The 19065-nt window shown below is 45.5% G+C and overlaps 1 protein-coding gene and 1 long non-coding RNA gene across 5 annotated transcripts in view; one reads left to right on the top strand and one right to left on the bottom strand.

Moving 5' to 3' along the window:
• The window catches only part of LOC309370007, a 29439-nt gene extending 24637 nt beyond the window's left edge, over window positions 1-4802 (top strand). The window contains exon 3 of the long non-coding RNA XR_014168344.1: window positions 4490-4802. This is a non-coding gene — a long non-coding RNA (uncharacterized lncRNA). The remainder of the gene's footprint in view (window positions 1-4489) is intronic.
• The window catches only part of TBL1XR1 (TBL1X/Y related 1), a 170764-nt gene that overhangs the window by 40894 nt on the left and 110805 nt on the right, over window positions 1-19065 (bottom strand). The window lies entirely within an intron of this gene.

Genomic DNA, 19065 nt, shown 5'->3' with positions numbered 1-19065 from the left:
TAGTGGAGGGACTCAGGAGAAGGGGCAGTTTCAGTGGAAGATATATCGCTGAGGGAAACCACCACTGAACACTGCCCTCATACGATGCAGAGGGAGAAACAGCCGCCGATACAGCTTGTTCCTCCCTCTGCATCTATAAACTGCTTGACTGAGGAGTGTGCAGCTGCCCTTACCTCAAATGAACAGTTAAAGGAGCCCCCAGTCCGGCACTGGCTCCCATGAGCCGGTGGCGCTCCGTGAAACTGCTCAGCTGAGAGCGAGCGCAGTTGGCGCTCCCCGCAGCGAGCTGTTAAAGGAGACCCTATGCACTGCCCGCTTGCCCGTGAGTGGCATGAGCGCTGGGGCTGTCTCAGCTGAGGAGGGGGAACCTTCCTGATCCCCAGCTGAGCTGCGCAAACAAGCTGCATTGTCCCAGTCTGTGATTGCCTGGGTGAAGCCGCCTCAGTTCCCGAAGTGAGAGCTGGGGCAGGTTTCACCAGGTCCTTCGCAGGCAGAGGCCAAAGCAGCTTGTTTTTTTTTCAAAATCGTGGTACAGTGGTACCTCAGGATGAGAACGGGATCTGTTCTGGAGCCCCGTTCACATCCTGAAGCGAACGTAACACACGTCTGCATGTCTCGCCGCTTCCACACATGTGCGTGACGTCATTTTGAGCGTCTGTGCAAGCAGAGAAACCTGGAAGTAACACGTTCCGTTACTTCCGGGTCACTGCAGAGCGCAACCCGCAAATGCTCAACCTGAAGCCTATTCATCCTGAGGTATGACTGTACACAGTGGTACCTCAGGTTACATCCGCTTCAGGTTACATCCGCTTCAGGTCACAGACTCTGCTAACCCAAAAATAGTGCTTCAGGTTAAGAACTTTGCTTCAGGATGAGAACAGAAATTGTGCTCCGGCAGCGGGAGGTCCCATTAGCTAAAGTGGTGCTTCAGGTTAAGTACAGTTTCAGGTTAAGAACGGACCTCCGGATCGAATTAAGTACTTATCCCAAGGTACCACTGTATTGCCAAACCACAGTGTTTGGCTCGCAAAGCACTGCGATGTTGAAAAGCTGACATTGCCCAGCCCTAGCATCAACACATTAAAAAAAACAACACAATCACATATCCAACATACATAATAAAAACAAGATTCTAAAGAATCTCCTGGACTTCCCTTGTCCCCTTTGTGGGTCCTATTATTAACCATTTCCTTCGGCAGCTTTTACGATGATCCAAATCTTTTACATCTCTATTATATCCAAAACTCACCATTAAACTACAAGTGTTATTCCAATCCTTACGATTTTAACTGTTTACAATCAATACCACATTTCAAGTCGGTCCTGCACCAACTTTAAGAAACATTTGACATTTCTAACTTCCAGTTCCAAATTTTTAGATGCCACTTGTGTTTTCCCCAATTGTTGCTTCACCCAGCACCTGCCCACCAGTGATTCTGAAAACAATGGAATTCCTTATAGCACGCAAATAACATATTTTCCATTGAAAAGGCATACATTGCCATTTGGCCCTGTCTTTTCTTGTGCCCTTTGAAATAAGGAAAACACAGTAAATACAATCCGCATTCAAGTTTCTTTAATGGCTAAAGGCTGCTGAGCTAAAAATATCTTTTTAATGACTTTATATTAAGGTATTTATTTAAATGGTTTATCTGAGCCAGAGGTTAATAAGATACTGCTCTATATTCAATCAGTGGACTCCCATAAGGCTGTGCAGTTAGCGTTAAAAGTTATAAAGAGATATGCTTTATGTGCAACTATCTTGTTGTGGAGTACGCCTCTGGAATATTAAGCACAGTTCTGGAGTGCAAATTCCTTGTGAAGTTGGAATAGGAGTTAGGGCAGATCCAGAAACAAATTACTTCCCGCCGCCAACATTTTGGGGGATGCAAAAACCAACAACGAATAATTCCTTCCCTCCACTTATTATTTTCAGCATTCTTTGCAAAGGCCTTTGTCTGTTGATTCACATTACGGAGTTATTTCAGCTGCCTTCACGCGCCCTCAACAATACCAATATTTAGGGAGCAATCCAAAGCCAATGTACGTTATGCCAACTTAAATTAAGACGGCATGAAATATGCCAGTTCCAAACTGCACTCCAGTCGCAAGTGGGGCTTAGTGCTGGGCTGAGCTGGTCACCACCCTTTCTACCACGTTAATTTACGACTGGTCACATGACTGTACGGCACTTTAACACATGGCATCTTAATAATAGATACACTGCTAGGATTTTTTTTTTGGGGGGAGGCAAAGTTGTTGAGCTTTTTTCTTTGCAAAATCTCCAATAAAAATTAAGTTTATGGGGGGGAATTGCCAAAAATACCGCCAACACTTCCGATATGGGCTGCCATATGTCCAGGCATTTTAGCCATTTTCACCAACTCCACCCGGACGCCATTTTTGACGGGCGAATCCCATCTATGTCTGGGACATTCCGGATGTATGGCAGCTCTACACAATGCCAAAATAATAATGGTATGTGCAACTCAGTATCTCAAAGCCCAAACAGCTCAAATATCTCTGAGATATGTCCATGAGAACAGTTCTCTACGTGAATACTTGCGCTATTGACAACTTTATGATACCATATTCTTCAACCGAGTTTTTGCTCTGCACTGCTTGGGAGATGTAATTTTACTGGGTGGCCTTATTTATAAATAGAGTAAATGCATAAATACAGAGATCACTGGGTGGCAGCCCTCATCTTATATCCCTGCCGAGATTCCTGGCGGTGTGCAATACATGCATGTTCGGCGAGGCAGCGCTGGCAGCGTCAGAAAGCAGGAATGGAAACAGACAACTGTGTCATGGGAGGAGACGCAGGCAGGAACTGTGTGTCTCCATTTGCAGAATAGGAGGGGGAAGGGACTGAACTATTCTAAACGCAAATAAAGCTGGCATACTTCCATGTTATTAAGCTTGATTTCTTCCTACAACTGTTATTCCCAAGGGCTTTGGATTTTACCAGCCCAGGCAGTTTCTAGGTTGCAAATAAGAAATCGGTTTCCCTCTCCAACCCTGCTTTTCAGATTTTCTCTGCCGAGTGCATGGAAGCTGCCAAATGTTTTCCAAGGCAGGTGTTCTGTTGAATACTAACTACCGTCTCTGAAAGAAGGAAGGCTGAAAATGGAAAAGCTCCGCAAGAAAACACCGTAATGGAAACAACACAGCAACTTGGGGGGGGGGGCAGATCTCTCCGCTGCAAATGAGTTGGTCTTCTGCACTCTGAAAATTGAAATGAAACAGAACTGGGGGAGGTGATGTAGCCCCAGATTAAACCGCACTTAAAAACTGCAAACATTTCAGCTCCGAGAACCAGCCGTGTACAGTCATATCGCGGGTTAAATGTGCTTCAAGTTCAGCGTTTTCAGGTTACGCTCCGCGGCGACCCGGAAGTAATGGAGCGCGTTACTTCCGGGTTTCGCTGCTCACGCATGCGCAGACGCTCAAAATGACATCACGTGCAAAAGCAGCAAATCGCGACCCGCACATGCGCAGGTTGAGTTCGCTTCAGGATGCGAACAGGGCTCCGGAACGCATCCCGTTTGCATCCAGAGGTACCACCGTACAGTGGTACCTCGGGTTACATACGCTTCGGGTTACAGACTCCACTAACCCAGAAATATTACCTCAGGTTAAGAACTATTCTTCAGGATGAGAACAGAAATCGCGTGGTGGCGGTGCAGCAGCAGCGGGAGGCCCCATTAGCTAAAGTGGTGCTTCAGGTTCAAAACAGTTTCAGGTTAAGAACAGACCTCCAGAACGGATTAAGTTCTTAACCCAAGGTACCACTGAATATGTTGCTGGGATAAACAGTTGGATTGGGGAGTGGGTTACAACTCAAAATCACAATTGGAGGGAGGGGGTCATTCTACAATTTTCAGAATTTAACACATTGCTAAACACAGAAATCTATCTGACTGGATTTTAACTCACTGTTTTGCTTTATAGCACGTTTTTTGTAATTTCTTCATTTTCTGCTACCAACCCTTCCTTTCCCCCCCCCCATCTCATAAGAGTCCTCACTTTTTTTGCATGATGAGGCGGGGCACACCAATGGATGTGTGTCCCCGTCCCCCCACGCTTAGGCTCCATCTGCACTATGCATTTAAATAAGAATCGAATTGTAGGCTGAGAACTGTAGTTTCTTAAGGGGGCGGAGAGTTGCTAGAAGTCCCTAATTCCTTACACGAAGCTACAATTCCCAGAGCTCCCTGAGAAAAGGGGTGCAGCTCTTCAGCTCCATCTCTAATATCCTTGCATTTGGTTGGGATGCCTGCAGTGGAAAGCCTACATGCTTTGCCCAGAAGGTGGGATAGGGCTAAGGAACCACAGCTGCCTTGCATGGCAGAGGCCAATCCATTGCAACACCATGCAAACTATAATATATAAAGGGGGTTTCTCTCCCTCAATCCCTCTCTTCACTCACAGACCTGAACTCTATTGACTACCCCAATCTTTTCCTGTTTATCTTCCCACCCTGCAGGCTCATCTCAAAATACCCACCCAACTTCTAAACTCCTCCACCTCCCACCTTTTAAAAACCCTCCTCCTTTCATCAGTTTCTGTCCCGCTGTACAAATTTACCAGCGTTCGAAATCAGCCAGACGCAAGGCGTGTTTTGCAATGCGCAACCGGCCTCTTGCGTGGAAGCGGAGATGCCTGGTTGTTGCCAGGTTTTGCGCCTAACGTCTGCATCTGGCTGGCTGCTGCGGCTGCAATGCCGCACCGGTCAGCTGATCTACGGGACAGCGCAGCACCCAAAGATGGGCATCTTTTGGTGCAGGTGCCCTGCAGATCACCTGGCTCATGCAGCAACACAAAGGCACATCTTTAATTCATGCTTTTTTTAAAAAAAAAGATTAAAAGTGTTGCTGGATTTATTTTTAATGTGACTAGACATTTTGTTTCGGCGCCCTGTTTCTAACACTGATATTTACAGTGGTGCCTCGCAAGACGAAAATAATTCGTTCCGCGAGTCTCTTCGTCTAGTGGTTTTTCGTCTTGCGAAGCACGGCCATTAGCGGCATAGCGGATTAGCGCTATTAGGGGCTATTAGCGGCTTAGAAAAAGGGGGGAGGGAAAAAACTCACAAGAACTCACAAGACGTTTTCGTCTTGCGAAGCAAGCCCATAGAGAAATTCGTCTTGCGAAGCACCTCAAAAACGGAAAACTCTTTCGTCTAGCGAGTTTTTCGTCTTGCGAGGCACCACTGTACTCTCCCTTGCTGAATTCAATGGCGAACTGAGCTGGCCGGCATATGAGGCACTGAAGATGCCACATCGTGTGTGTGTGTGTGTGTGTGTGTGTGAATCCCTTGGGACAGCGCCCCAACAGGTTCCCCTCCTGCCCCCAGCGACAACTTCTGGCAAGACCTCGTGACTCGCCAGAGACCGCCATCACGTGATCCCAAAAGGCTTTGGATGGAGGGGGACCTTCCTTGTTCTGCCTCAGGCGGCAAAACATGATGAGCCTTGTGGCAAAAGCACACAAGGCTTTAACTCTCCCAGCAATTCATGCCAGCAAAGAGAATGTTGGACTCAAGTTGGTGACCAGCAATAGCAAACTGGTGCCAGCTCCACTAAATCCCCATGAATCCAGCGAGGCGGAGGTACAATACAGATATAGAGAAATAGATTTTCTCCGACCTGTGTTTGATGACCAAGGATTCCAGTAAGCATTTGGAGTTTCTCGCAGCAGGAGAGGAGGGGTCACAACTGGATGAGGTGTGCCATATGTTTTGCAAAACAATATAGAAATTTTATGGTGTCCTTGTTTCCAGGACATTTACAAATAAAATGGGAAAATGCCATCCAAAACAAGAACAACCATCAAAAGCAGCATTTTTATTTTTATTTTAAAAACGAAGCACACCTCTTTCTCTCTCTGGGCAGCTTCAGACATCCGCTTGAAACGTTGATAAGTGAAGTGTGATGAATCTGGGGAAAGGGGTGGACAGTGATAGGCACAGGTCTCTTGTAGCAAAGCAAGTGTTTTGTCCGCACAAAGAAAATTCATTTTCGCAGAAGGGGAGATACGCACGCCTCTTCCCCGCATCCCTGTCTGGACATGACAATGGAAGAAGCGTAAGCCATGGTGACGGGGTCAAAAACCTGGTTTTTTACTATTTCTGCAGCCCAGTCCCTGGCAGGGTCCCTGTCTCCGAGAGCATCCGAGAGCCAAGCAATCAGCCAGAAAGGGCAGCTTTTTAGCCTCTGAACGCTCAGTTGCAAGGTGTGCTTCAGTTTCAAGAGAACGGCGCGTGCAAGTTCTGTTATGTACAATGCAACTTCACGGAAAACCAAAAGATATTGGAGCACTCCAAGTCATTTGCCTGTGTGCGTGTGCAGAAAACAGTAGGTACGGCTAAAAGCTGACGCATGAAGATCTGCAATGCACCTGCAATTATTATAATTGTATGGTTATAGAATTGTTGTATAATCTTTAGAAGGTTGCATAATCTTACAATTGCGACTGTCAGGAAGGGGTCCAGTACATCTGAATTTGCCACTATACTTTTGGGGGATTTTGTCCAAAGATTCCCCCTCCCTCTTTTCTCCTCCCTTGCTGGGTGGTCAAGCCCTGATGTCAACAGAGGTCCCCAAGTCCTGGCTCTGTTGGCTGCCACCAACTGCTCTCATGTCAGGAACATGCTGACCCGGCTCAGCTGAATCCTTAGAAGTCTTTTCGACGTCTTTCGAATCTGGAACCGGAGGTCCCTGAGCAACCCACATGAAATTAAAAACCCCTCAGCTGTGTCACTGTGCCACAGAATATCCAATGACACCCGGACGGCAAAGATCAGTCCAGTGGTCTCGGGGATATGGAAAGCAGTGCTTATGTGTGCGCTGGAGTCCGTATTACATTCAGTTCAGCTCCTGGGCTGATGTCAAACAAGCCGTTTATTGCTTGCTAATATTAGCACTAGAAATAGAATGTCATTTAGGCTTTAAGGGGGGGTGCAGGGGGGGGAAAGAATAGCCCTGATATTAATGTCTGAAGCACTTGGGGAATGTAGCTATGATGAGATTAAACCACATGACCCAAAACATATAACATTTGCCATTCAAAGCTCAGTGAATAAGAAGAAGAAGAAGAAGAAGAAGAAGAAGAAGAAGAAGAAGAAGAAGAAGAAGAAGAAGAAGAAGAAGACGACGACGACAGGATATAAAAATCAGAAGACCCAAAATAAATTTAACTTTATCTGTCAGACAAGCTTTCCCCCGGGGGCTTTCAAGATTATTTAGCAACAGTAACGGGAACAGAGAATTAAAATTCACAGCTCCAGTGTTCCCAAGCTAAAATGTCATTAAAAGGGAGGGGAGTTGCAATCATATATCCACGTGATTGCAAAGAAACTGAGAGGATGCAAGAACATAGGCATGGCTTAGTCATATAGCTGCAACAAGCCTGTACGCACAAAAGCTACCGTAGATTCCGGCGTATCAGGCGACTGGGCGTATAAGACGACCCCCCAAATTGGCAGCTGCCAATTTGGGGGGTCGACTTATACGCCCAGTCTTATACGCGGCAGCTTCGCTGGGCAGCGGCAGTGGGTGGCGGGCTTCGCTGGGCGGCTTCCTCCTAGTGCGGAGCGGAGCCCACCGCCCACTGCTGCTGCCCAGCGAAGCTGCCTAAAACTTTTTAACTTTTTAACCCCGGAAAACCCGCCCCCTTCATGAGTCCAGTCAGCTGTAGGTCTGTGATAATAATAATAGTAATAGTAATAAAAACAATAATAATAAATTTTATTTATACCCCGCCCTCCCCAGCCAAGGCCGGGCTCAGGGCGGCTAACAACCAATAATAATAATAATAATAATAATAATAATAATAATAATAATGGCTCAGTAGTGCAGTACAGTGGTACCTCTGGATATGAACGGGATCTGTTCCGGAGCACCGTTCGCATCCTGAAGTAAACATAACGCGACTGCGCGTCCATGCGTGCGCAGGTCGCGTTTCGCTGCTTCCACGCATGCGTATGATGTCATTTTGATCATCTGCGCATGCGGCGAAACCCAGAACTAACATGCTCTGTTACTTCCAGGTCACCACGGAGCGCAATCCAAAAATACTTAACCTGAAGCTACTTCCACCCGAGGCATGACTGTATGTGTCAAGGTGCAATGCCTGGTATATCTGCAGGTAGGGCTGGGAGAGACCGTTGCCTGACAACCCCATAGAGCTGCTGCCAGTCAGCAACCAGATGAAATAAAATTTAAAAATCCATCTTTCTCTGCACTGGCCACCGCTCGCATGCGGCCCTTGGGAGGCTTCCCAGAAGGCAATGTGGCCCTCCCCCCCCGCGGTGTTACAACCTTCCGCCTCGCACGTAAACATAAAGCAGTCTCGGCACTTTTCTGAAAGTTCTGCAAAGGAACAAGCATGCTGGAATGGCTTTGGGGTTTTGTGTTTTTGATAGCACGTTTCTTCTCAGGTGGACATCCGTACAGAAGGAACTACAGAAAGACAGGTAGGGAAACCGTGGTGCTCAAGACTCCTTTGGGACTACAAGTTCCCTGCGACTACAGGCCGGCTGAGCAGCTGCTGCGTTTATCGTCACTGCGGTTTTGGGGAGGCTGCAGTTTTGCTGCGTCTTGTTTTGCTGTGTGTGCTCCTCTATAAGGATGTGAACATATTTGTGAAGTTGGCATGAACTGCAGTAAACAAATAAAAGCAAAACAAGGAAATGGGCATGGTGCCATAATTAACCTTTTTAAAAACATGTATGCTTGTGCGTGCGTTTGTGTATTCCTTTTTTTTTTTCCATGCATAATTTTTATTGGTTTACATAAATCGAAATACAAAACAAACTATAATAATCCACTTAATGCTCACATATTTTATAAAAGTGACTTCCTTCAACCTTTCCACGAATCATCCGTATTGATAAAAGCAAATAATTCCGCATTTCTTATCTTGTAGTGCCATTGATCATTCTGGTTCATCTGTTTTTCTTTAGACAGTACCCTTTGCTTCTTACAGAGCTCCCTTAAAACCCACTAGTGTTATCTGTCCATCGCTTAAGTTTTCCAGATATTTCGTAAAACTTTCCCAATCTTTTACAAACCTCTGGTCTTTTATATATCTAATTTTCCTGTCATTTTATCCATCTCCACGTAGTCTAATAATGTTGATCTCCAATCCTCAATTGTCGGCAAACCCTCTAATTTCCAATTTTTAGCTAACAGGACCCTTGCTGCCGTTGTTGCATACTGGAACAGCTTGTAGTCTTTCCTTTTTATCTCCCTTCCTACCAGTCCCAGCAGGAATGCCTCGGGTTTTTTAACAAAAGTATAACTTAAAATTTTCTTCATTTCATTATACACACTCTCCCAGAACCCTTTAACCTTTTGGCATTCCCACCACATGTGGTAGAAGGTCCCCTCTCTTTCCTTGCACTTCCAGCATTTATTGCAGGATCCATACATTCTAGCTAATTTGACGGGAGTCATATACCAACGGTAGAACATTTTCATTAGATTCTCCTTAAGTGTCACACAAGCCATAAACTTAAGATGTTGATTCTAAAGTTTTTCCCATTCTTCGAAGTAGATGTTACGGCCAAGATCTTTGGCCCAGTGTGTCATTACCGACTTGACTTCCTCATCAATTAGATTCCAATCCAGTAACTGATTATACATTTTAGACAAAGTTTTTATATTATTTTCCAGGATCTCAGTTTGGAATCTAGAGTTTTTATCAGCATATCCTTTATCTTTGACATCTTTCCTAAACATATCATTTGTCTGGAAGTAATGCAGCCAATCATAAACTTGGTCCTTGACCTGCTCGTACGGCCTCATTTTCCACTTTCCTTCCTCTTTCATTAACAGTTGTTCATATGTGGCCCAGTTGGCCCTCATGTTGGTCTTTTTAACGGACATAACTTCTAATGGTGACAGCCAGTGGGGTGTTTTGGGTTCTAGCACGTCTTTGTACCTTTCCCATACCTCAATCAGTGGGCCCCTAAATATGTGATTTCCAAATTCCTTATGCGTTCTCCGCCCATGCCACAAGTAGGCGTGCCACCCGAATCGATTGTCGTGACCCTCTAAGTCCAGCACTTCTCTGTCCTCCAAATTGATCCATGTCTTTACCCAGCATAGGCAAGATGCTTCGTAATATAGTTTCAGATCTGGCAGGGCGAAGCCTCCCCTTTCCTTTACATCCGTCAACAGTTTGTGTATTCCTAATTCTATTCCTTGGGGACCTGGCAGCAGAATTTGACGCAAAGTATGCTGCTGCCTCTTGATGCTCTACGATGAGTCGATAAAACACCGCAGGACAAAAGCGTAAGAGAACCCTGATAGCACACAGGAGAAACGGGAACCCCCAAAGAGAACAGGGAGAAAAAGCAAAAGGCAACGGAGTAGACAAAAGACATACCGTATTTTTTGTCCTATAGGGCGCACCGGCCCATAGGACGCACCTCAGGGTTTTTTTGGGGGGGGGGGAAATGAATTTTAAAAAATCATTCCCCCCCCAGCCGCGGCTGCCGCCCCAAGCCTTGCACACACCTGCCCGAAGCACGGGGCACCCTCCAGAGGGCTCCGCATGCTTCGGGCTGCAGGCTGCCGCCCCAAGCCTCGCGCGCCCGGCGGGACCTCCCGCCAGGTGCGCAAGGCTTGCGGACACTCGCCGGGGTTGCAGGCTGCTGCCCACAAGCCTTGTGAGCCCGCGGGAACTCCCGCCGGGCTCCCCAGGCTTGCAGATAGCTTCCTGAAGCCTGGAGAGCGAGAGGGGTCGGTGCGCACCGATGCCTCTCGCTCTCCAGGCTTCAGCGAAAGCCTGCATTCGCCCCATAGGACGCACACACATTTCCCCTTCATTTTTGGAGGGGGAAAAGTGCGTCCTATGGGGAGAAAAATACGGTATTTATTTTCCAGGTTGTTTCAGACCCTACTGAAGTTCCTTGCTGTGTACATGTGCTGCTAAGAAGAGGAAGCGCATCTCATTGTCAAAACTTTATTTCCCTGAACGGATTCCTCTTTGGTTTCTCCCACTGCTTGCTGCTCTTACTTTGCGCAACCTGACAACATGCCTAATTGTTCCAAATAACACAGTGGAACCTTGGTTGTTGAACGTAATCCATTCCAGAAGACCGTTCCGACGTCCCAAACGTTCGACAACCGAGCCACAAAGGGCTGTTGGCGATTTCAATGGTGAAAACTGAAAAACACGCAAGCGGAATCCGTTCGACTTCTGAGGTGCGTTCAAAAACGGAAGCGATTACTTCTGGGGTTTTGGCGTTCGGGTTCTGAAAACTTCGGCTTCCAAGATGCTAAAAAAGCAAGGTTCCACTGTATTACAAAATTTTGCATCACACAATAACCGTTAGTTTTTTTTTTTACATAAGCTTTGATGTCTGATCAAACTGCGGGAGACAGTGGGAGACAGGAGTGCCTGGCGTGCTCTGGTCCATGGGATCATGAAGAGTTGGACACGACTAAACGACTAAACAACAACAACAAAGCTTTGATGCCCATTTGGTGCACGTAGCTCAACGCCATCGCCACATCTTTAGGCTTGCTGAACGGGCAGTTATTGCCATCATCAGTGTATTTTTATGTCACAGTACTCAACAGTACAGTGGACCCTCGGGTAGCAAACGTGATCCGTGAGGGATGCACGTTCGCAACCCACAGTGGTGCGTCTGCGCATGTGCGGGTTGCGATTCAGCGCATGCGCAGCCCCCGAAACCCGGACGTAACCTGTTCCGGTACTTCTGGGTTTCGGCGGGTCTGTAACCCCCCCAAAAAAACAACGCAACCTGAAGCATCCGTAACCAGAGATATGACTGTACTAGTACTGAGTTCTGCCATATTTTTTTCTTACCACCCACAGCTGCCATTTTGTGCTGGCACCCACAACACTTGTTATCAAGATCCCAGAAGCAGCACCTCATTTTTTACCCCCCATAACAAAAAAGCACGGATCCATCATCATTGTTTACTTCATAATAGATACCAGACAAACACGATGGACGTGCAAAAACATCAAAACCGTTCAACTGGCACATGGCGGAATCACACCTCATTAAATTCGCTTCACATCTCGCAACCTTGTTGAAGCCATCTTTAGTCAACTTGCAGAACACTCTGTCCCAGGATAATATTTATTTAAAAGATTTTTGGCAAGAGCTTCCAGGCAACTAATAAAAAATTACATTTTAACAATTAAAACAGTGAAACACTGAAACAATTCTAAGATGATTTATTATTGTTGTTCTAAAAAGCAGTAACAGCAGAGAAAGAGCTAGAATGAAAGAAACCCTGCAGTAAATGCAGAGGATAATAAAACTATCTTGACCTGGAAAAGAAAAACTAGCAAAGTACACACCAAACATGTGTTTTGGGAAAGAACCTTCTGTAACTAGGGCAGTGAAGCCTCACCCCCCTGACCTACCTCTTGCCACTGCATGTTATATCTCCAGCACCCAGAAAGAGCCTACAACACAGATATTACAAAGGTCTAGCCAGTATAGATACTCTGGGCCAGAGTCGCAGAGAGTCATTTTATTTATTTATTTGCTCATCCGTAACCTGAAGTCTCCCTAGGAATGAACAGGACCTGGTGAAATCAGCATTATTATTACTATTATTTATTAAATTTGCTGAAGAGGTATATTCCAAGCAGCCAGTAGTGTACAGTCATACCTCATGTTATGTTTGCTTCATGCTACGTTTTTCCAGGTTGCATCCCGCGGTGACCCGGAAGTACCGGAAAGGGTTACTTCCGGGTTTCATCGCTTGCGCATGCACACAAGCACTAAATCGCACTTCGCGCATGCGCACAAGCGCCAAATCGCACTGCGCACCTGCGCAGATACGGCACTTCAGGTTGCGAGCTTTTCATGTTGCGAACGGGCCTCCGTAACGGATCCCATTCGCAACCAGAGGTACCACTGTATTCAGAACCGGCAGCAGTTCCTGTCAATAGCCTTTGCATTCAGAAACAGCAAGCTTCTAGACACATTTTTCCAGAGCACTCCCACATGCAAGGTTTTGCAGTAAGGAAGTCTGGAGAAGGGCAAGTGTAACCGGGGGCACTGGGGCCATGGCTGGCGCACAAGCCGAATTGCTGGTGAAAGGTGTGCCCGTGCCACAGGCATCAGTTGGGCATCCAAAAAGGGACGCTGCGTAGCTGAAACGGCCAGGAGTGTCTGTGTTTATTTACGAAGCGTGCTCTCTCCATCAAAACAGAAAGTTAAAACAATGAAACTCTGGTACAGACGTTCTGGAACGCATTGCAGAAAAGGAGAATTGTTTACAGGGCTCCGTTTCCTGCCTGGGACATTATTGGATGACTACAGCAATTGCTGGTAAACCTCTTGGTTTATTGCCCACCCATGACCATCTGGGCCCCAGAACCTTGAGATTTTGCATGAGATTGAGAAAACTAAAGTGACAGGCTAATGTGTGTGTGTGGGGGGGGTGTCTGTACATTGCTGCATAACAGAAGATTTCGCTGTTGTGGGGAGAAAAAGCAGGGGCAGAGGAGAGAGACTGTTGTTGTACTTGTGTCCTCTTTGAGGGCTTCACAGAGACATCTGTTTGGCCGCCGTGAGAAGAGGAAGCCGGAAGAGATGGCCCTTTGGCCTGATCCAGCCAAACCCCTCTTATGTTCTTAGCCAGAGAAGCAATGCAGCCAGGAGGCATTCTCTGTCCGCAGGCAAGCAGAGACATAGCAGCTGCTGGAAGAATTTCTCCAAACTGCCCCTCAAATGACCTCCACTGTAGATTTCCAGGGGGTGAGGTAATGACTGTAACTACCTCTTTCAGTTCAGTCTTAAGGAATCATATATATATATATGAACGAGACAAATGACATGAGACAACTTTTCAAATATAGTTGCCGTCCGCCACTGCGTAAGCTAAGCTTGCTGCGGCCGTTCACAGCACAGTTCCACAAATGAGAAAATGCAACTCGCTTCACTTGAGTGCTTTACATGTTATTATGTAAGCTGCATTCTATCTATCTATCTATCTATCTATCTATCTATCTATCTATCTGGAGGGTATGTGTCTATGTGTCAGGGAGCCAGCCAATAATAAATCACAGGGTTTAAATCTTTATTAGCAGAAACCAGCTCATGGGTAGGGTCTTGTAGTCGTGGAAGCTGAAGGTCCCCACCCTCCTGCAGCTACTTAAGTCTCCTCCTCTCCCGACCGAGTCCTCCTCAAGCAATCTGAGACTGTGCCTGAATGTCTGCCTTTGCTCCTCCCGCTTCATGCCTCTCCTGTTCCTGGGAGACTAATAGGGGAGTTTGTCGCAGCTGGAGAGGAAGACGCCCTGGCTTCTTCACCAGCCTGGTTCACCTTTGCCTCTTGGCCACTTCTCCTCTCCTGTTCCAGCTTCTGATTCTGGACTCCTCTCTGCCACGGCCTCTTCCTGCTCACTAAATAATGTTGCCTCTTCAACTGGCAGCCGGAAGCGAGGGTGTGAGGCTGGGCCCGTTTTCAGTTTAACCCCAATGTGCCACATTCTGCTGCCTTTGGCACTGGGCAATTCATCCCCAATTCCTGTTGCCTCAAAAGTCTTTGGTGGTGGGGGAGGCTTTCCTTTCGCCCCCTCCCCCAGCCATTTTTTGAAATGCAGCACACACCCCATACAAGGCAATGGAGAATACATCCAAAAAAAGGTTGGGGAGCTACAACCGGCAGACCTACATTTTTGGGAGCCCTGAAGCTTGAACTGTCATGGGGGCCCCTTTGCAACCAGCAACAAAGTCTGGGTAACCACTCTTACTTTCTTCAACGGGTTTGTTCCACGACAGATCGCCACATTTAAATAAATAAATAAATAAATAAATTAGCTACTATAGCTCAGTTTTTTATTAAAATTGCTGCACAGGATTCTCTCACACGTCAAAGATCACTGGTATGAATTAAAATTTCCCACGCCTTACTTGTTTTTGTTGGTAGAGCATGAGACTCTTAAATCTCATGGTCATGGGTTCAAGCCACATGTGGGGCAAAATATTTCTGCACTGCAGGAGGTTGGACTTGTTGATCTTTGTGGCACCTTCCAACTATGCTATGATTCTAAGGGAGGAAGGTGAAAATTAGGTAAATTTAGACAAATGTTATATACGCACATGGTGCATTTTTTAAAAAGAACTTTTTAAAAGCAGTGTGGACTACAGACATTTCGGGGGGATTAGGGGCCCTGGAGCTTCATCTGCAATATTGGGTTATTGTTATTGTTTTTATTTTATATATTGAGATCTTTTCTGAGACCTCTGAGTATAGGGTGGTATATAAATTCAATCAATCAATCAATCAATCAATCGAGGTTGTTTCATAGCAGATGTGCTCCTGGGAGCTACACCAAAGAGCCATTAAAATGGCATCCTAGAGAATACCAGCCACATTATCTTGCATTTTTATGCTGTGAACTGCCCCGAGATCTTCGGATGAAGGGCAGTTGATAAAAAAATAATCCCCTCCTACATGCCTGTGGGGCTTCCATGACCCAATAGTGTGGGGTGCCTCTGCAGAAAGGGAGAAGGAAATGTCAATACCACAAAAACATACAGCCTTGCTGCCCTCGATTCACATGGCTCCTGACCATTCTAAAATTATTTCACCCAACAACAACGAAGAAGGGAAAAGCTGGTACAATGTGAAATTGATGTTTTTGGGAAAGCAATCTCCCTCTCCAAGGCCATAAATCAGTTACAGGTATACATTTAAAACCCTCTGTAGATACAAAGAACATCTCCCCCCCTTTACCTAGCTAAAAGGATCAGAACACAATTGTGCTCCTAACACAAGGAAACAGCCACTGCTTTTGGCGAAGGTAATAGAGCCTTTATTTTAAAAGTGATGTAATCCTATTCACTTAATGGTTCCTTTTCAGGTAGCTGGGAGATGACAAAGATAACAGAAATATGATTGGGCAGAGATGCAGCAGGTCACGGGACTGTGGAGGAACTCTTGCATCCTGACTTGGCCCGCTGCTTCTCATAAAATAACAGAGGATGAGATTTTCTGTGGGGACGGAGGATAAAGAGGGCAGAACTAAATAAAAAATAATAAAAAATGGAAGTTTCCCAAAAGCCCTCGCGGTTGAAATGAAAGCTAGAAAATTGAGCACTTTCCCCTGCACTATGTAATCTTCAGGAGAGCAGCCCTGATGAATCAAGACAAAAAAATAAATGCCTATCTCATCCAACATCCTCAGCAAACAACCAGATTTCGGTTTTTTATTTATTTACATTTGTATTCCACTTTCTTCTGCCCTGGGGGGGGGGGGTCAAGGCAGCATACATTTATTTATTAAAGTATCGCACCCTATCCTAAAGCAGCAGGGTGGCGTGCCGGTGCCGAAGCCACATAGAATCATAGAAACATCAAAAATACAGACAATCGTTAAGGTGACTGCCTAATCAAAGATTTAAAAAATAAACAGCTGTCGGCATAAAATGGTCTTCAAGAGACACCTGGAAGTGAGGATACCTGCAGCATCCCTGTTGGAAGAATGTTCCATAACATGAGGCTGGCGGTGCAGAATGCCTAATTTCTAATTGAGGTGACTTGGGCCTTTATGGCACGTGTTTCTCAGGTGGTCACCCATCCGGATGCTCACTAATTAGGAAGTTTGTGAGCCAGTATTTTTTGTGGACTTATGTGAAGGACAAATTGCTTGTCCACACCAAGGACAAGACACTGGTCTGTCTACCTCAGTACAGCCCACCTTGACTGTCATCGACAGAGTATGATTTAGGTTTGATGGGGCCATAAGCTACTGAAGGTAATGGGGCCCTTTATATGTCCAGCTGTCCTTTGTCAACAACAAATTGTCGCTGTTTTTTGTGTTGAATATATGCTATATGGTAATTTACGGACCTAATAGGTCCATAAATAACACAAAAGACTGTTGCTGTATGTAGGTTTTATTTTATTTGTTTTTTATCTTATATTTTGGAAATGTACATCTTTTTTTTCCTTTTAATTTTTTTGGGGCCCCCAAGAGAGTGGGGCTCTAAGATATAGCTTGTTTAGCTTATACATAAACCCGGCACGGGTCATCAACACTGTTTCCCAATCCTACCTGGAAAGGGAACCTTTTTGGTAGAAAGCCATGAGGGTTGTTTTTTTTCCTTCTCTCTCTCTTTTTCAAACTACATTTTCACTTTGCAACACATTCATATCCATTAGTCACTTCGGAACATTAAGAAAACAATGGATGAGAAAGACTGAATCCTAATGGCGACTGCATGCTATTTAGAAAATGGCAAAATTGTGGTTAAAGAATGGATAAAATAAAATAAATTGTGGCTAGTTCAATCCATAGATAAGAACGCCGGGCTATATAGCTTTTAAAATTGCTCCACAATCAATAATAGGTTATCTCCGTTTAAAGATCTAGTTCGTATTTCTATTCCGTAACGTGCCGTGTCCTTTTTGTGATAGCTCTTAAAAGGTCAGACTCCAGACTTGCACGCTAAAAACTTCCAGTGAGTACGAAATGGGAGATGCTTAAAAAGTCATCTGCAGAAATTGGTACCTCTTCAAGGAAATGAATGCACCTTTGGCCTGATACGACATTACACAAACGTACCAGATCTCTTTTCAAATAATACAATAAAATAATCACCAGGACCACTCTCTGAAATTCCACAAAATGGATGTGGCAGCAGTGTAGCCCTGGGCATTACTCACCTGCAACACAAACTACATGATGGTGCTGTTCACCAATGTTTCTTTTTAAGAGAGCTGATGGAGAAAACATAACTGCCTAATTCCTAGCTCTTTCATTGAAACTGCCTGTGAGCTTGAATACCAACTAATTGCCATGTTGTGCCAAGAAGCAGCTATTTTTCCACCCGTGGTGGCTGGTGCTAGACCATTGGGACCAACAGAGCAGAAGGCAAGGAGGCCAATGGCAGGTAGAGACAGAGTGGACAAAATCTGGCTTTCTCCCTCATCCTCCTCTCTGCTAAGTTCTACGAGGACAACACTGAAACTGGAAGAGGACAGAGAGGACAGCTAGCTCCACTGATCCCTTCTTAGCAGCTCTTACTTCTGACCTGGATGACATTTCAAAACCGTTTCTCCAAGAAGCCGAAGAAAATTGCTACGCCAGGCATGTCCAAAGTCCACTTCGGGGGCCTAATCCGGCCTGCCAGTCGACAACTTTGCGGTAAACTTGTAAAAAAATTTTTAAAAAAATCTGGTCCTCTTTTTAAAATGTTTGGGCACCCCTGGCCTATGCAGATAGCGAAAACTTCTTTTTTTTCTCCCCTCCTTGTGGAGATACATATTTTGAACTCCTTTGGAACTTCCCGCCCAGTGAGCAAAGACTGCTTCTTTTTCCTGCTGCTTTGTTCTAAGCATATCTTCCAAGGTAGGCAAGGTAGGCAGACGTATGCCCTTCAGATCTTGGAACCCGACTGTGGACAACAGGCTTTGGTTTCTAGAATCATTTAACAACCCAGGTGTGTTGTTATCTTGAGCCAGTGGGTGGGAGTGAGAGAAGCTGCTTTTAGACAAGATGCAGGGAATCTATTACAAGATTTCTTTTTATTTTGCTTAAGGGGGAGGGCTGTGGTTTAGATGAGAAAACTGGCTTTGTGAACCCCCACATTTCTGTACTCTGGGTACAAAGTGAGCCTTAATTCCTTTGCACAGGGCATGTGCATTCGATTCCTTTAAAAAAATAAATCAATTTCTTCTAAACTGTTACACTGTGCAGGATTAAACTTTCTCACATCTATTCGTTGCTCGGAGTTTTGTTTTGCTTACCCTACTGATAAAACATTTCTTCGGAAGCAGGGGAGAGGTTATAAGAGAAATTGAGAAACCCACCATGGCTTGTTTGCGAGTGGGGATGGTGGAAAATGATAACTGCGAGTTTTGAGAGCTTAATGCTTTTTAGGACAGCGTTCTTCCACCTTGGGTCCAGATGTTGTTAGACTACAGCTACCCTTATTCCTGGCCATATACAGTGGTGCCCCGCAAGACGAACACCTCGCAAGACGAAAAACCAGCTAGACGAAAGGGTTTTCCGTTTTGGAGGCACTTCGCAAAACGAATTTCCCTATGGGCTTGC

Source organism: Podarcis melisellensis, assembly GCF_964234715.1.
Source record: "Podarcis melisellensis genome assembly, chromosome: 5".
NCBI lineage: Eukaryota > Metazoa > Chordata > Lepidosauria > Squamata > Lacertidae > Podarcis > Podarcis melisellensis.
The sequence above is the reverse complement of the archived record's forward strand: the minus strand, read 5'-3'. Positions and strand labels throughout refer to the sequence as shown.